General features: G+C 35.3%; 1 protein-coding gene across 1 annotated transcript in view; it reads left to right on the top strand.

Moving 5' to 3' along the window:
- The first annotated feature begins 1,215 nt into the window (after nt 1-1,215).
- LOC132514574 (pancreatic alpha-amylase) overlaps nt 1,216-18,537 on the top strand; it is a 59,402-nt gene continuing 42,080 nt past the window's right edge. The window contains exons 1-2 of the mRNA XM_060139485.1: nt 1,216-1,255; nt 10,759-10,850. The gene's annotated coding sequence lies outside the window, so the exon portion shown is untranslated. The remainder of the gene's footprint in view (nt 1,256-10,758; nt 10,851-18,537) is intronic.

The raw sequence follows: 18,537 nt of genomic DNA, 5'->3' as shown, positions 1-18,537 counted from the left end.
GGGAGATTAAAAAGACTGAATTGTGGCTAAAGTCTCACTACAGAGTTAGATTGTTTGGTTTTGAATTTCAGTCTCAACATTTACTAAAATATGTTCATGGACAAATTGCATTGCTTACTTTCTCAGTGTCTCAGTTTCCTTCTTTTAGGACTGAATATAATCGTAATTCTATCCTGAATTTATATATCTGTGAGGAGTCAAAGTGATAACACATGGAAATGGCACATAGTAACACTCAATGCATATTGCTAGTTGTTAATTATTTTTTGTATTTTTATCATTTATCAACAGTACTATGATTCCCATTTTCTAAATGAAAACCTAAATGCAATCTATAGACTTTAATGTTTCTCTAAGGTTCACATAGTAGATGGCAAAGCTTGGATTCAAAATTAGATTTTTGGTTTAGAGATTTTGTTTACATTCTAGTCACACTTATTTAACTAATTTGACACAATCATATTCTAATCTGTGTCTTTAAGGTTATTTTAGCAAAAGGTTGTTTGTTTTTTTCCTATGGATTGATATAAATGGTTCAGGAAAAAAAGACTGCCTGAGATTGGGAGAGGATATTGAGAATAAGAAAGGAAGACAAAGAGAAAGCAAGCAACTGAAAAGGTACAGTGTAATTAGAGTAGGTGGCAGGGCAGCCAACTGAGCTGGTGGACGGAAGTCAGTGGTTTGCTCGGGAAGCAGGAGTGATAGTGGTCAATCTGGTGCCGTTGTGGAGCTCAGATTAGACTTTTTGTACAAATTGGATTTGGAGAATTAGAGCAGGATTGTAAGACCACCTACTGAAAGGAAGAGTATTATAGGAAATCTATAAAGTCCTAAATTCAGCATTTTTTTCCTAACTGAAGAGAAAGCAAACCCAGAACTGTGTGACTTTGTTGTTTTATAATTGAAATGACTAAACTGTGGATTTGAGAGACTGCTGACTTTAGGGAAGTCAATGTGGTAACTTATTTTAATGGTTTTTGTGTATCATATAGTTCCCCCCTCCCTTTTTTCTTGAAATAGGTGGTTTCTGTCATATGCTTTGATATAGTTCAGAGTCTCACAATCTGTTTTAGGTTTGTTGACAACTCAAGTTTCAGTTTCCAGCAGCGTATACTGTTTGTGTTTGAAATGCGTCTGAGGCTTGGCTCAAAATGTTTCTCTCATTTCAGAAATGTGGTATGCAAACTTCATTATCTTTGCCCTCATTTCTCTAACCTTCACATGTGACTTATTATCCTGAGAATAAACCTTATGGGTAAGTCTGAGCTAATATTTTTTTTCCCCTAATATTGGATATGTTTTATTGAAACTTCAAATATAAATTTTCAAATATAAATACTCCCTAAAAAGTACTGCTTTGTTGTTAAGCTACTACCAAATATCCTATTTAATATTTAGGAATTCCCAAGACATCTTATTTAGCACATTATAGTAACCATAAGAGCTTTAAAATAAAAAGAAATTTCCTCTATTTAGAGCAATCCAGAAAAAATGAGGTGTGGGCAACAGAGCATTGATACTAGTATCACTAATTATGAATAGCTTCTCTGAGGAGAACCATTTTAGGAAAACTATAGTGGGAAGTAGACATAACTATTTCAAGTTCTTATTTTTTTGTTTTGTTGTTGATGCCAAAGATGTCAAGAATTTGTTTGCATTGTTTATTTCCCATGATATAAATATACTTTAGTTGTTTTAATTCCTCTGCTGTGAAGTTTATAACTCTTTAGATTGACTGAGATGAAAATTAAGATTAAATGAGAAAACATATGACAATGGCTGATCCTTGGTAGAAGCTTATTATATGTTTGCATATCTCCACCTATGCTAGGATGCTAATAAAGTCCCCCAAATTGTGTTTGCAAGTTATCCTTTATTTTAATAATATTTTTAAATGCTTTGTGAAAAACACTTACTTGTTACTTAAAGAACAGTTCAGAGATAACTGATGAGGCAATGAGGAAAAGTTGTTTCAAAACTAACATGTAGATTGCCAGAAGCTCTAAAGAGTTTTTAAAAACGAGAAGAGAATGGGGAAAAAATTGCAGGTAGAAAACATTGCTGGTTCTTTCTTATCACTGTCTGTTCCTCTGGAGGATAAAAATATGTCTGAGATGTAGAAAGTATTATTAGAATTTGGGAATAGTGGAATGGAAAGACAGAATGTCCAAGTAATGATAAGTGAAAGTGGGAAGAGAACATGAGTTTCTAGCAGTTTGAATAGTACCAGAAGTAAAAATAGCAATAAAATAATAACAATATTACAGCAACCAAATACATTGAGCTTTTACTGTATCCATACACTGGGATAACAGCTTTATATGTGTTAATCCATTTAATCATCATAACAGCTCTATGAGGTACATACTACTTTTTCTAGTTTACAGATAAATTTAGAGAGGTTACTTTCCAGGATCACACAGCAGATAAATGGTAAGGTCAGGATTTAAACAATGCTTAGTCTAACTCCTAAGGTCGTAGTCTTAACCATTACATTTTAACATTTGGAACCTTGGGTCAAGTATGAAGTTCAAATGTTCTCTTCTCTAACTCTCAACTCTTTATCACCATCAGCCATATGTCATCCACTATTTAGTCAGTCTTCTCTCCTATTCAGTTTCTAATATTCATGTACATTCAGTTAGTCTCTTGTCCTCCTTGCAAATTTTCCTTCCATTTGTTTTTGAATACCTTTCTTTGGTAATTAAACTCCTCTCCTTATGTTGAAGGTAACTCTTTATATGTTCCCTACTACCTGCCCTATCATATAGACTGCAGAGTTATAACATTGGATTCAATATGTCTATTGGTACCTTGTCAACTTTCAAGGGTCCAGCTCTCTAGGCCTGATAATCCCACCAGAGTGAAATGGCCTACACATACTAGTTGCTTATGAATGGTATCTGTTCCGACTGGTTGGTGTCTGTGTTAAATTAGTTGTTAAATCTTTTGTGTGCCATTTCTGAAACTATCATTTCTTTGTTGAAAGCTTCCAAGTCTCTCTTCTTCTTTCTTCATATCTAATTTTTTTATAGCCCAAACTCAGTATATTCCATATTAGCTCTTCAGTTTCCCTAAATCAATCTGCCTCTAGGTTGCACTATGCATGATAATGCCATTGTCATTGTTCCACTAACTAAACTTTAAATCATAGAGTCCTCTTTGATTCTTCCTTTTCTCTATTCCCCTACATCTGATTAGCTACCATTTCCGTAGAATTATCTCCACCAAATCTATTGCATCTCTCCTCTCTATATCAATTCATTATTGCTGAATAATAATAATTTATTATGTCTCATATGTTTATGGTTGACTAATTAGTTCTTCTGCTGATTTAGCTCTGGAACAATCATTCAACTAACAGTTAGCTGGTAGGTCAACTCACATGGTTAGAATGGCTAGGGCCAATTAGATCTCTCCATGTGGCCTTCCCAGTTATCATCACAACACAGTGGTCTCAGATTTTCAAGAGATGTGCAGATGCTAATCAAACTTCTGTTTGTGTTTGTGGCTTGTTTGCTGACATCCCTCTGGACAAAACAAATTATAAACCAATTCCATAATCTATGTAGGAAGAGATTCCACAAAAATATGGATACTGTCAAGTGTCATTCATTGGGTGGCACTTATTGTTACAGTTTACCACAGTCTCCTAATTTTCATTTTTACTGCTGAAATCATAGTTCAGATTTTCATCACTACTCTGTTTTACTACTGCACAAGGTTTCGATTGTTTCTAACTCAGTTCTCTTTGCCTGCCAATCCATCTGCTAGACTCCAAAAGCTCCAGTCATGTTACTTTCCTTTTTAAAAATAAACAAATGAATAAAAACCTATAACTTCTCCTAGCTATCAGAAGAAAGTCTGCTTTCTTCTCCCTAACTTTGAGAGCCCCCAATATAACTTTCCTAAGTCCTATGTCTCCCCTACTTCTAACTCAATGTTCTACAAAACTATATTAATTTCTTGCTATTGTCCTTGCCTAATTCCTACAATTGCTATATTTTTTCTTGCTTAAAAGCCATTTCACCTTATCTCTTTTCATTAAAATCGAATCTATTCTTCAAGTCAATTTTACCTTCCCGTATTCCCATCAGTTACAAAGGATTTTCCTATTAGTGAAATCCTAAAGCACTCTACTCATCTCTCTCTTAAGATAGTGATCATATCCTTCATTTTATTATTGTTATTAGTATTTGTGCATGGACGTGTCCTTTCTCAGACTTAGTATGAGAAAGGTGTTACAACAGTGTTGTCCAATAGAAATATAATGAAAACCACATATGTAATTTTAAAAAATTTAGTAGCCATATTAAAAGAGGTAAAAAGAAACTAGGAAATTTAATGTTAATAATAAACTTTATCTAGCCTAATGTATCACAAAATATTATCTCAGCATGTAAACAACATACTAATTAATTTTTTACATTGTTTTTCATGCTAACTTCAAAATCTGGAGTGTATTTTACATACATATCATATTTATGTCCAGATAAATCATATTTCAAGGGTTCAATAGCAAAGTGTTGCTTTTGGCTACCATATTGGACATTACAACCTGAGAATTCTATGAGAAACATTGGTGTAGTACAGAGAATGTTGACTCGTGGTAGGATGATTATCAGATTTTGGCCTTGTTACTTATTATATGAGCCTGAACAATTTATTCAGTCTCTCTTAGCCTTAGTTCCTTTATGTATACAAAGTTTTTGCAAGGATTAGAGTTGACTGTATTACACAGTTTCTGATATGGTGTTCATTTACTTAAAAAAAACCAATGTGGACATGACCCAACCTACACCAATGTCTTGCAAAATACCTGGATTTTAGAGTCTGTATATTGTAACCATTTATTGATCACATAAGCCATTATACTATTTTTTTTTGCAAGGAATATTAAATATGAAGCCTACCTTTAAGAAGATTGGTCCCAGAACGATGGCCATATAAATACTTATTTTTTACAATATAAATCAAATATCACTTAATAATATCATATAAGTTAAAAAGCTGTCTTACAGAGGAGTCATTAACTATTCTGGGAATATCAAGGTAAGCTTCATACAGATGCTTTTTTAACTGCATCTGAAAGGAAGAAAAGTTACCAGATATTCAGGGGTGATGGAAGGGAACCATAGAAAGTTAAATAAAGTGCATGAAAGTCATGGAGGAATAAAATTCCTTGTAAAATATGAAGAAATTTTAGTTTTGCAATGGATAGGTGTTAGGGACTTCATGTTTGTGTTCCACCCCACCAAAAATACAAATGTGGATACCCCAACTCCCAATGGAATGGTATTAGTCTATGGGGCCTTTGAGAAGTAAATACATTAAGGTGAAGTCATGAGAGTGAAGCCCCCCGATGGGATTAGTGTTCTTGTAAGAAGGGAAAAAGACTGAGATTTTCTTTACTCTACACCATGTGAGGATACAAGAAGAAGGTGGCCATCTGTGAATGTGGAAGGGGGTTCTCACCAGACATTGGATCTTCTGATATTTTGTTCTTGGGTTTCCCAGACTCCAGAAATGTGAGAAATAAATATTTAATTATAAGCCATCCAGTCTATGGTATTCTTGTTATAGCAGCTTGAACTGAATAAGAAAATAGGGCACAGAATATATTCATAAAGTAGGACACAGAGTATATTCATAAAGTGGGTGAATATGGACCCACTTTGGGTCCTAGAAAGGACCAAAGGAGAGCATTAGGATTCATAGAGTGCTCTTGGTACCCCCTCCAAAAAGCTAGTACTTCCTCATTTTTCATCATCTTAATAAATGGTATCACCAAATACCTATTTCTTTAATATTTCTCTTTCCCTCATTCTTCAGATTGAATCTATGTATAAACCTATTGCCTTTCTACCTCTGAGATGTATTCTGTCAGTGCAGCACTCCAAGCCACTTACTACTTTCCTAGACCACTGAAAAAGCCTAACTGATCTCCTTGCCTCCACTGTTGTCTTCCTGTAATCCAGTTTCTTCACAGAAGAGGAAGAATGATTTTTTTTAAAGTAAATCAGAATCTCTTAGCTCCCCTTCTTTGAGCCCCAATGGCTTTCTCTTTCATTATGTTCCAAAGGGTGCTACATGATCTGGCCTACCTCTCTGACCTAATCTCGTTTTACTCTCCCCTTGATCACACATTATTTAGATGCACTGCCTTTATTTTATTTTAGTGTCACTGAGTATTCTAAGCTTTTTTCTACCTGGGCTTTTACTATTGCACTTTCTTCTATCTAGGTTGCTCTTTCTCCTATCTTCAAATAACGGGCTCCTTCTAATCCTTCAAATTCTACCTAAAAATCACTTTCTCCGAGATACCTTCCCTGACTATTCAGGCTAAAATACCCTGATGGTGAAGTCATTTTCTATTTTATTACACTGTTATTTCATACTAGTTCTTACTGCCATCTTAAATTGTTTTATTATTATCATTATTTACTCATGTATTTTCTTTCCTTTCCATTAAAATATAAGCTGCTCGAGGAGAAAATTCTTGTCTGTCTTGTTCATCATCGTATCCTGAATATCATCCTTGTGCTTTAGCAAAAGGCAGACACTCAGTTAATGCTTGTTGAATGAATGGATCTTTTTCCCCACATGTACTATATTCTCTCTAGTAGGATTTCATGTATTAAGAAGGAAAATAGATGTGAATGTATTAATCTAGTGTTTTATCAGGTATAAGAGATATTTGGTTATAAGAGATAAGAGGGAAAAAAAAAAGCCACACTCTACTGCTATAGCCAATGAATTAAGCAAAGGATTTGATAGGGGGGGCAGGGGGAAAGGTCTGTTTCCTCAATTCATGGTCATTCATCTTCCAAATAGTTTCTTAAATCTTAATGTAGAAAGTTCAGTAACTAAAAATATTGGTTGTGATACCAGAACTGAATTGAATATTCTGTTTCTTTTTGAAATTGAAACAATTGCAAATGTTTGCAGTAGGTACTTAAGGCAATATTTTGACTGTGAATTCAGTTGGCTCTAATTGTTATTTTCCTTCTATTAGTGTAGCACTTTAGAAATAAGATCTAATCCTGTTAAATAATAATTGCTTACAGACTTTTTATATGTATATATATAGATGTGTGTATATATATATAATGCAAGATGTTTAAAAAGGTTAATATTCCCTCAATAAGGAAAACATTGTTATAAAATGTCATTTAGATCAGCTCTAATAAGTAACCAACTTGAAAAACTCAGAAAGGCATAAAAAAACACGTATACTTAAATAATTATAATATCATTACAATCAACATTTTTTTATGTTTTAGAAGATTCTCATTAACCTTTTTGTCAAAGGCATTTCTAAGAACTCAGAAAAGCATATTGAAAAACATGTTTGTTGCCATTAACACCATTTGCCCAGCTATGCATCTCTAATATATGTCTGTATTTCTTACATAGGGTGTTTCTAACAATTAGTTAGGGGTAGCTGATTTAATGATGATTCCCATACAAAGTCATAACACTTGGGTGCTTTTTACAATATAAAGGCCCTTTCATGTTTAATAAGTTAAAAACTAAAAGACACAAATTATGCAGTCTATAATAATTAATTATCTGGAGCTCACAGGAATCTTCTCCTACATTCTCTATATTCTTTTTTTCATTCTCTTTCCAATGGCTTTCACATGATGATGTTGTATGTCTTTGGTTTCCTCTCTTAACCCCTAATACAAATGGATGTTTATGTAGGGCTCTCATGACACCATTTACTCTGAGTTTTCTTCCTGATCCTCTAGCTATTCTCCTTCACCTTGACTGTAAATGTGGAATTTATTAACGCTTTCATCTAGGTCTTCTTATAATTTTCAGTTATTTTATTTTAATGATTGAATAAGAAAATAGAAGCCATAACTTGGAAGCTCTCTCTTCTTTTCACCCACAAATCTATCTATATTTGCCCCTGTCATTTTCTTCTATCCTCCTGTTATGATGAACAAAGTGCACTTCATTTTACCAAAGTCCATTCCCTCCATTTTTACCTTTGTGAGGACTTTATTTCTTAAATTATCCTTTCTCTTCTGATTTAACAGTCTTTCTTTTTCTGACAGATTAGTCCCCTCAGATTACATATATCACATTAGAATCTTTCAACTAAAATATCTGTGACCCTCAGTTTTTCCCTACTTAGTCAAACTGCTGAGTTTTCATCACACAGTCTCAACATCCTCAACACTAGTTATTTTTCCTCTCCTTACTGTTCAGTTTCCATCATCACTTTATTTAATCTGCTCTTGTCAACATAAAATATTTGTTACTCATACAGTGTACCTTTTTTATCCTCATCTTGCTCTACTTCACAATAGGATTCAATATGGAAAGACAATCTCACTTCCTCTCTTCCTTTGGCCTCTGTGATTGTACTCTCTCCTTGTTTTCCTTCTCTCTCACTAATTGCTCTTTTTCAGATTTTTTTTATTGTCTTACTTTCCCTTTGACCTAAGAACTCATTTGGATCTAATTTTCTTTCTTTTCAATCCTCTCTTTGAAGTGTTTGCCATCATTTCCACGGATTTAAAACACAAACTTTGGCATGGAGGCCTGCATCTTGAAAGCAGATCTTATCTTGGACTTCAGCCTCACATTTACAGGAGATGCTTCACATCTCTACTTCACTGTTTCACAGACATCTCCTACTTAACATATCCAAAATGTGACCTTCAATTTGTTTCCTCAAGAAGCCTTTTGGTATTCCCCACTGCTCTGTTTCACCACTTACTAAGATACCTGAGGTATTTCCTTGATTTTTTTCCCCCTTCTCTTAACAACTTGCCCTACTTCTTCATATAAACCTTAGTATGATCTATGAATTTTTATCTTCAAACTATCTCTTAATTCCTTGCACTTTTTTTCTTGTATCCTCTTCCACCTCTTCATCCAGGTCATCATTATGTCTTGCCTGTGTTCCAAAACAACTTTTCTCCTGTTTGTACTGTTTTACTTCCTCAATTGATTTTACTACAAACCACAAAATAATATTCATAGTATTTAAGTCAAATTACAAACTCACATGCCTAACACTATTACATTTTTATTGCATTTAGACTAAAATCTCAACTCCTCATGATAACCTACAATACTACACATTATCTGGCATGAACCTAGCCCTCGAACCTCAGCTTTGCTCTTTCCCTTGGCAATCCCATACCCTCAGTCATGATGGCCTTTCTTCATTTACTTGAATGGGCCATGTTATTTTTCACCTTGGAGATTTTTGGGGATGTTTACCCCCACTTATTTTGGAATGCTCCTAACCTAGGTTTTAGTATGGCTGGCTCCTGTTCTTTATAAGTGGTCCCATAACTCAGTGACTGGCATCACCAGTCATTCAGTTCTGCAAGCAAGAAATCTGGTCTCATCGTTGAAACCCTCTTCTCATATGTCACTCAGACCATCATGCATTCAGAATCACATTCCTAATTTCCCTTCTAAATATTTCTCGACTGAGTTCTTTTCTCTCTCCACTGCCACTATCTAGCCATGCTTTTTTTAAATGACTAAAATCTCTTATTTTACCAACATTATTACGAAGAAAACACCACAGACTCACAATTTAAAACCAGACTTTATTGTTTGTAACAAATGCATTGCAGGATGGATGCAGGGAGTCCAAACACAAGCCACGGCCTGGGAACACCTCACAGCAGTTTTGTAACACATCAGAATTACATGCTTTCTTTTAGGTAAGATTGTACACAGAGAACCCTTTTAAGAATTTCCTGGTCGTTAGCAGGGGAGTAGGGTAACCATGGTAATCAGGTATGTACATCCGGGAAGGGAAGATGAACATTATGGACTTAAGGCTGCAAACTTCAAAAAGGATATTTGAAAGGGATTCTATGATGGGATAGAAGTATTTGTACAGGGAGCATATGTGTATAGAGGTTAAAGAGCTTGTCCAGGAGAATAAAACATCAAGGACATCTATTGAAATTGTTACTATTAGCATATCAAACTGATAGAACTTCACATTCTGTTGACTATGGCGGGGCTCGCTTCAGCATCAGCATCTACCTTAGCCCTTCCTCTAATCATTCCATTGTCTACTGTGCATCCAGAATGGTCTTCTCAAATCAGAAAACCACCACCAGCACAACCACCTTTCCCAAACCCTGTCAATGGATTACCACTTACGTTAGAATAAAAGGTCAAAATTCTTAGCAGGGCTATTAGACTTTTCTGCATCTGAAGCCTCATCTCCCAAACTCTCCTCTTCAACTTTTTTTTTTTTTTTCCTATAGCCATACTAATCTTTTAGTTACTCAGATTCACTGAGCTCCTTTTATCTCCTCAAGTTCAACTCTGGGAAATTCTGCCTCTTCTTCTTGGAAGGATCTTTTCTCACCTCTTTCCCTAATTAACTTCTATTCATCATTCAATTCTTAGTTCAAAGGCCATTCCTATAAAGTCATTTATCCAGGATTAGGTCAAATTCCCCTACTATTGTCATGACTTTCTGTACTTTCATTCTTACCACTCACCATAAATCTATAGGACAGTGTCTATTTTGGTCTTTATTGAATCCTCAGTCACAGGACAGGGTCTGGCAGATATTATTTAAGAACTCAATAATTATTTGTAAGATAAAGTGACATAATGAAAGAGAAGAAGAAAAGAAAAACATGTCAATTTTTGAGAAGTAGAAACTTAGTAAATATAAGGCCTTGGAATAGAGTTATTCTCCTCATCCTCAGTCTAATTCTTCCCACATTTCACCAATTCCTGATTACCTTGATTTCTCAGGTCATAAATGTCCTGGGATCTCAATAGAAGCAGAAGAAGTATAGACATACCTCAGAGATATCGTAGGTTCAGTTCCAGATCACCATAATAATGTGAGTATCTTAATAAAACCATTCACAGAATTTTTTTGGCTTCACCAGTGCATGTGAAAGTTATATTTATAGTGTAATCTGTTAAGTGTACAATAGCATTATATCTTTCAAAATGTACGTGCCTGTTTGAAAAAATACTTTATTGCTAAAAGAGGCTCTCATCTGAGGCTTTAGTGAGGCACAATAGTTTTACAGTAATAGCATCTAATATCACTGATCACAGATCACTGTAATAAATATAATCATAATGAGAAAGTTTGAAATATTGCGAGAATTGCCAAATGTATGACAAAGTAACAAAGTGAGCAGATGCTGTTGGAAAATGATGGCTTTAAACTTCCTCTGTACATGGTTGCCACAGACCTTCAATTTGTAAAAAGTGCAATATCTGCAAAGCACAACAAAACAAGGAACGAGATATGCCTGTATTTGAAAAAAATTCAACATTCTTCTGTCAACAAATGAAGTATAGAAGGAATGTACCTGAACATAATAAAAGTCGTACAGGACAAGCCCATGGACAACATCATACTGAAAGGTGAAAAGCTGAAAAATTTTCCTTTAATATCAGGAACCTCACCTCTCCTCATTTCTATTCAAAATAGTATGGGAACTTCTAACCAGAACAATTGGGCAAGACAAAGACATAAAAGACATACAAATGAGAAAGGAAGAATAAACTTGTCTCTGTTTGCAGATGACATTATTTTATATATGGAAACTCTTAAAGGCTCCAGCAAAAATCTGTTAGAATTAGTCAAAAAATTCAGTAAATTTACAGAGGACAAGATCAACATGAAAAAAATAATACAATAACAACAAGCTATCAGAGAATGTAAAAAAGCAATCCCATTTACAACCGCACCAAAAATAATAAAATACTTAGGAATAATTTAACCAAGGGAGTGAAAGATCTGTATGCTGAAAACTGTAAGACATTGAGGAAAGAAATTGAAGAAGACGTAAACCAGTGGAAAGATGTCCTATGTTCTTGGATTGGAAGAATTAATATTGTTAAAATATCCATACCACCCAAAGTGATCTATTATCAACAGTGCAATCCCTGTCAATATTCCAATAGCATTTTTCACAGAAATAAAATTCAATCTTAAAATTCCCATATGGAATCACCGAAGAACTTGAATATCCAAAGTCATCTTGAGAACGACAAAGAAAGCTGGAGGCATCACACCTCCTTATTTCAAACTAAATTTCAAAACTACAATAATCAAAATAGTATGGTATTGGCCCAAAACTAGGCAACAGAGCCCAGAAATAAACCCTCACATATGTGGTCAAAAGATGTTTGACAGGGGTGCCAATACCCATCAATGGGGAAAAGATAGTCTCTTCAATAAATGGTGTTGGAAAATCTGGATATCCACATTCAAAATAATGGAACTGGTCACCTGTCTTACATCACTGAAACAATTTTATTTGAAATGAAAGATTAAATGTAGAACCTGACAGCATAAAACTCCTAGAAGAGAACAGGAAAACGCTTCAGGATATTGGTCTCAGCAGTGATTTCATGTATATGACACCAAAAATCACAGACAAAGGAACCCCAAAAATAAACAAGGAGGACAAGATCAAACTAAAGAGTATCTGCATAGCAAAGAAAACAGTCAGTAAAATAAACAAGGCAATCTATGGAATGGGAGAAAATATTTGCACACGGTGTATCTGTTAAGGAGTTAATATTCAAAATAGATAAGGAACTCTTACAACTCAGTAGAAAAAACCCAAATAACCCAATTTTAAAATAGGCAAAGGACTGAGTGGACATTTTTCAAAGAAGACATACAACTGGCCAGAGGTACATGAAAAGGTGCTCAACATCACTCATCATCAGGGAACTAGCAAATCAAAACCACAAGATATCACCTCACACGTGTTAGGATGTCTATTATCGAAAAGACAAGAGATAACAAGTGTTGGCAAAGATGTGGAAAAAGGTAACCCAGGTATACTGTTGGTAGAAATGTAAATTGATACAACTATTATGGAAAACAGTATGAAGTTCCTCAAAAAATTAAACGTAGTACTACCATATGACCAAGCAATCCCACTCCTGCATATAGATTCGAAAGAAATGAAATCAATATCTCGAATTGATATATGCACCCTCATGTTCAGTGCAGTATTACTCACAATAACCAAAACATGGAGACAACCTAAATGTCTATCAGCAGTGAATGGATAAAGATAATGTTATTTGTCAACTTGAAGGGCATTGTGCTGAGTGAAATAAGCCAGGCAGAGAAAGACAAATCTTGTATTGTATTACTTATGTGTGGTGCGTTAAAAAATTAGAATTGAACTCATAGAAAGAGAGTAGAAATGGTAGCTGTCAGGGCCTGGGGGCGGGGGGGGGCAAATGGAGAGATGTAGTCCACAGGGTACAAACCTTCAGTTATAAGGTGAATGAGGATCTACTGTACAGTGAGGTCACTATAGTTGATAATATGGGATTGTACACTTGAAATTTGTTTAGAATAGATTTTAATAGTGCTTACCAAAAATTTTTTTTTAAAAAAGGGAGTTAACTATGTGAGGTGATGGATGTGTGAATTAAATTGCTCTTGGCAATCACTTCATAGTGCTAATGTTATATCTGATCATCACATTGTACATTTTAAATATATAAAGTTTTATTTGTCAATTATTCTTCAATAAAACTAGAAAAAAATCATGGGGAAGTCAAATACCTTGACAAAACCCCATCACGTTTCTAGGATTTTCAAACCATAAGAGTTGTCAACTCTTTGGTACACTATACCCTTATTATGTCAACCAAGTACTCCCAAACAGGCAAAATGATGTCACATGGTCTGGGTATAATACATTTGAAATCTGTTTTTTCTTTGTTCACAGTATTTTCTAATCCTTTTCTCATGTGTAATAACTTGTTAACAGTTTCCACCTTTAGATGTTTCATTTTATCTACAGAAGTAATTCTGCCTATGAATACTGAGTTATTTCTCTTCTCATGGAAGGGAAAGTAACTATTTGTGTTGAAGAATTATTATTTGTGATTAGACTTCCATTTGTAACTCAAAACTGAGCCAACAAACACCATCATAGAGTATGACAGATAACAGAATGATTGGAACATTAGCTCATGCCTTTGCAAGTAATCTCAATATTATGATGATCAGGATCATTTTTTATTATCATTCAGCTTCCAAACAGAGTGCCCCTAGATGCTGAACCAATATGTGATATAAGCTTCCAAAAAGACACTTATGTTCAATAAACCAAATCTCTAAAGAGATTACTTTCTGTGGTATGTAGAGATAAGTCAGATGGTTTTTGCAAAGGATAGAAAAGTCTTCACGTATTTAAACCAAAGTTTTTAGAACATTTGCATTTTGTTCTTATGGCTGTATCAAAGCAGTTTCCTTCCTTCCAATATGAAAGTGTGAAAAATATGGAAAAAGTTCAGGGTCTTTATTCAGGGCTAGTTCAATTGACTTAATTTTTCTTCTCTTTTGTTTCCCACTGCAAGCCTCTTAAAAAAAAATAATAAGTCTAGAGATAAAGGAAAAAACATCTAGATCCCTCAGATGTAGCTTAGAATTTGTTGCAGAAAATTATAAAGTTTTAGAAGAAATCATTCAAGGGCTCCAATAAAAACAATACTTCAAAAAAAAAAAAAAAACCAGAATGGAAAGTGATAGATTAAAAGACCTTTAAAGGTCTTTCACAAGAAATTGAACAGATCAGATGTAGATGTGCAGTCTGTTTGCTCTTTTTGTCCTTAAACATAGACTCTGGGGAAAAAAAAAGTGTGGGTAAGAGCCACTCACATAATTTGTTTTTAGGTAGAAATGGGTGTCTTGAAAGGGTTTAGGTACAAAGAGCACGATTTACACTAGAATAAAAGGTAAAATATGTATTATTTCCCTATGATAGCAAATCTGCAAAATACAACTGATATTTTGGGATACTTTTCAAGGTCTTATGTGTTATAAAATGATTATATGTGCATCAGTTCAATGAATGGACATTTTGGAAACACTTCTTTGAAGCTCAGTTTCCTCACCTGTAAAATGAAAGGAATATCTACTGTTTTAGTCTGATGTATCAAATGAGAAATTGTATATAATATACTAATCATTATTTCTGCCTAAACGCATATTTCTTCATGTCCTCAATAAAGATGTGTTTCTTATTCTTTTTTTTAACTTTATTTATTTATTATATTTATTTTAAAATTTATTTATTTATGGCTGTGTTGGATCTTCGTTTCTGTGCGAGGGCTTTCTCTAGTTGTGGCAAGTGGGGGCCACTCTTCATCGCGGTGCGCGGGCCTCTCACTATCGCTGCCTCTCTTGTTCTCTGCGGAGCACAGGCTCCAGACGCGCAGGCTCAGTAATTGTGGCTCACGGGCTCCGTTGCTCCGCGGCATGTGGAATCTTCCCAGACCAGGGCTCGAACCCGTGTCCCCTGCATTGGCAGGCAGATTCTCAACCACTGCACCACCAGGGAGGCCCTGTTTCTTATTCTTAGTGCTGAGGTCTGTCAGCCTAATACTCTCCTAAAATCTAACTCAAGGAAGAAAGAAAATCACAGAACATTGGAACTGGAGCAGAAAGTAACATTCAACTCTAACTTGAACTCTTGCCAGGGTCAGTCTGTGTGTGCTTACCTGTAAAAGTCAGTTGACAGAAAACCTCTCTGTCTTGAGTTTAGTACTTCTGATTCAGTTCTAGGTCATAGCATCTGTAGGAATGCCTCTATCAGAAACTTCAGCTTAGCTTTGTATATTATCTTCCATGTGCTATAGGGCCGCAAGTAAAGATTAAGTAAATTCTGTAGCTTACAATGAAAGCACATATCAATCAATCCAACATATGTTTATTAAGTGCATAAGACTCTTTTAGGTACTTTGAAACATGTAACCCATGTTTAAGTAGGAGTCTAGTTGTGAGAGCAAAAGAAAACTATGTGATACATTAATAAAAATAGAGGAAAATATTGTAACTGTGCATAATGAAGTATAGGTAGTAGGTTGTTTGACTTCAAAGGAGGAAAATGATGCCTGTTCTGAAATGGTTGAGAAAGCTTTGTGGAAAAGGAAGGGCTTGATATATAGATGAGGATTTGTAAGGAGGAGAAAAGAGGGAGGAGTATTCCAAGAAGAAAGGTAGTGACAGAGGCACAGAAGAATGAAAGAGACTGTGTGGTGGTACTAAATAGATTAGTTGATTAGTGAGGCTGGAGAGGGAGATTTATGGGATACGAGGGGAAAATAGGTTGGATAGGTAGAAAGAGACTAATATCAGAAAAACACATTTCCTGTCAAGGCTTTCCTAATAGATTTGGTACATCAATACCAGCAATGGCATTTCTGACTATGTAGAAGATCACTTTCTATGCAAGACCTTTAAATGTTTCCGTGGGGAAATTCTAGGAACTATCATTCCTTAAACTGATAGTAATACAGAGTTAGTTTATTAAGTTTTAGGTTACATTAATTTTGTGGTCTGCTTCACTCCTCCTACTAGCCCCGAGCTGTGTAGTTTAAATGAAACTGAATTCAACACTTGTAGTCCACTTGCACATAGGTCTGCCAATCTTTGAATCCTTTCAGATTTGTGTAAACCTACGTCTGTCAATCCTCACTCCAGGCTACTATTGTCATGTGTTGAAATCACTGATTTTGAATGACAACCTACTTCCTGCTTACTATTTTTATATCACTGGGGATGGAAATAACAGAACTATCCCTTGATTTAACTGTCAGTCCAGTGACACCTCAAGCATACTATAACATTTTATAAAGCCCCTCAATCTGCCAGAAATGGATGGTTTTAGTAATATTGCTGGCTTTGTAGAAGATGAAAGTTTAGCTATGAAATATTTTCCTGTACCAAAATGAGTATTAATACATTAAAAAAATTAGAATAGAGACTTACATCCAGCAAAACCCTCCTCCAATGAGAATAAACTTAATTTTTTTTTCATTTGAGAAGGAAAGGCATTATTTGGTATAAAGGATTTTCTGCTTTATAGTCTAATGATACCAAATTAAAGAAGAAATTGGTATCCATTTTTTGTTGTTGTTAAAAAAAACAACAAAGGGAAGAAAAATAAAAAGGACTTATATCTACACAGAAATTTTTCTGAGTAAAAGAAAATATTTTGTGTAAATACAGTTTCATGTTATAGAGGTTTAATTTTAGAGGTACTATATGGAAACATTTCCAGTGTGCAGGCTTAGAGGTGTCACTACATAAGAGTCCATCTTCCCAGGTCCTGGAGTGAAACTTACTGAAAAAGCAAACAAAAATGTAAGGAAGATACAAATCAAAAGGATTACCTTTATTTAAAAGCTAATAATGTAAGAGACTAGTTTTTATCAGCAGACGAGCGTCATTCTTAATAGTGAACCTAAGAATTAGATCAGCGTTTACACTCAAGAGCCTGAACTGGAGCAGGGCTCCCCTGGACGGAGCAGAGCCTCTCTAGAAGAAAAAAGCAGAATACCTTTATCAACCGACAAGAGAAAGAGAAGGAGCCGGGCTACATGTGTGCAGTATTTCCTTCCAAACTCATCAAAAAGACTTTACCCACTTCCTCTAGCGAGTGAAGTGGCAGAGAGACGCCAGAGTGTTCGGTACATGTAGCTATTCCTCAAAATAGAAAAAGAAGATGAATAGAGAAAAATAATCTCCTTCATACGTTTTGGTGTTTTGAAAGTACAATAAGTGTGTTGTGTTAAAGTCAGTAGTTTTAAAGAAGAAAAAAAAATATGAAAAAATAAAGAACCTCAATTATAGTTTCTATGTATTTTCACTGTTCCTTGCTAGTGACTCAGTAATAAATATTCAGAGCTCTCTCTAACAGTTCATTTGCTCTGGAATTCCTATCCATGCCCCATGATTGTCTTTGATTTTTCTCCCCCTTTTGGAGCCTTCCTACCCTTATGCAACATTTGGTCATGGAAAACTCACAAGAATAGCATCCCACAATTTTACAATTTTACTCTCACAAGTTCTTCCATTAAAACTTTTTTTTCTTTTTGTTGGGGCTTCCCTGGTGGCGCAGTGGTTGAGAGTCCACCTGCCGAGGCAGGGGACACGGGTTCGTGCCCCAGTCCGGGAAGATCCCACATGCCGCGGAGCGGCTAGGCTCGTGAACCATGGCCTCTGAGCCTGCGCGTCCGGAGCCTGTGCTCTGCAACAGGAGAGGCCACAACAGTGAAAGGCCCGCGTACCGCAAATAAATAAATAAACTTTTTTTCTTTTTGTTAACTCATCTCAACTAGTAACATGTTTGTCTCTCGAAGGACATACTAACTTCATTACAGTAAACGTGAAAGAGGGTTTACTGGGGAATGTTACAAACACAACACATATAATGCTTCACAGTTTCATTAATCCACAAAGAGTGATGCTTTGGCTGGCACATCTGGACTGGGTGACCACAGAAAGTGCTCAGCGGACAGAGACCCCCACTTCCCCAATGCAATATAAATATGGGAGGGAGCAGCCAATAAGTGGCTTTGTTAGAAAATATGGCTTCTGAGTCTAGCCTCTGGTATTCCCTGTTCTTCCATTGAGCTCACTCAGACCTGTGGAGTCAACCTTCTTAGTAAGCTATCAAAAGAAAAGAGGAAATGAGTCCTCAAAGAAAATAAAATTTATCCCTTCTTACTGCCTCAAAATCTTAGTAGGTG

Source organism: Lagenorhynchus albirostris, chromosome 2 (assembly GCF_949774975.1).
Source record: "Lagenorhynchus albirostris chromosome 2, mLagAlb1.1, whole genome shotgun sequence".
NCBI classification, from domain to species: domain Eukaryota; kingdom Metazoa; phylum Chordata; class Mammalia; order Artiodactyla; family Delphinidae; genus Lagenorhynchus; species Lagenorhynchus albirostris.
This window is presented reverse-complemented; position numbering and strand designations above follow the sequence as displayed.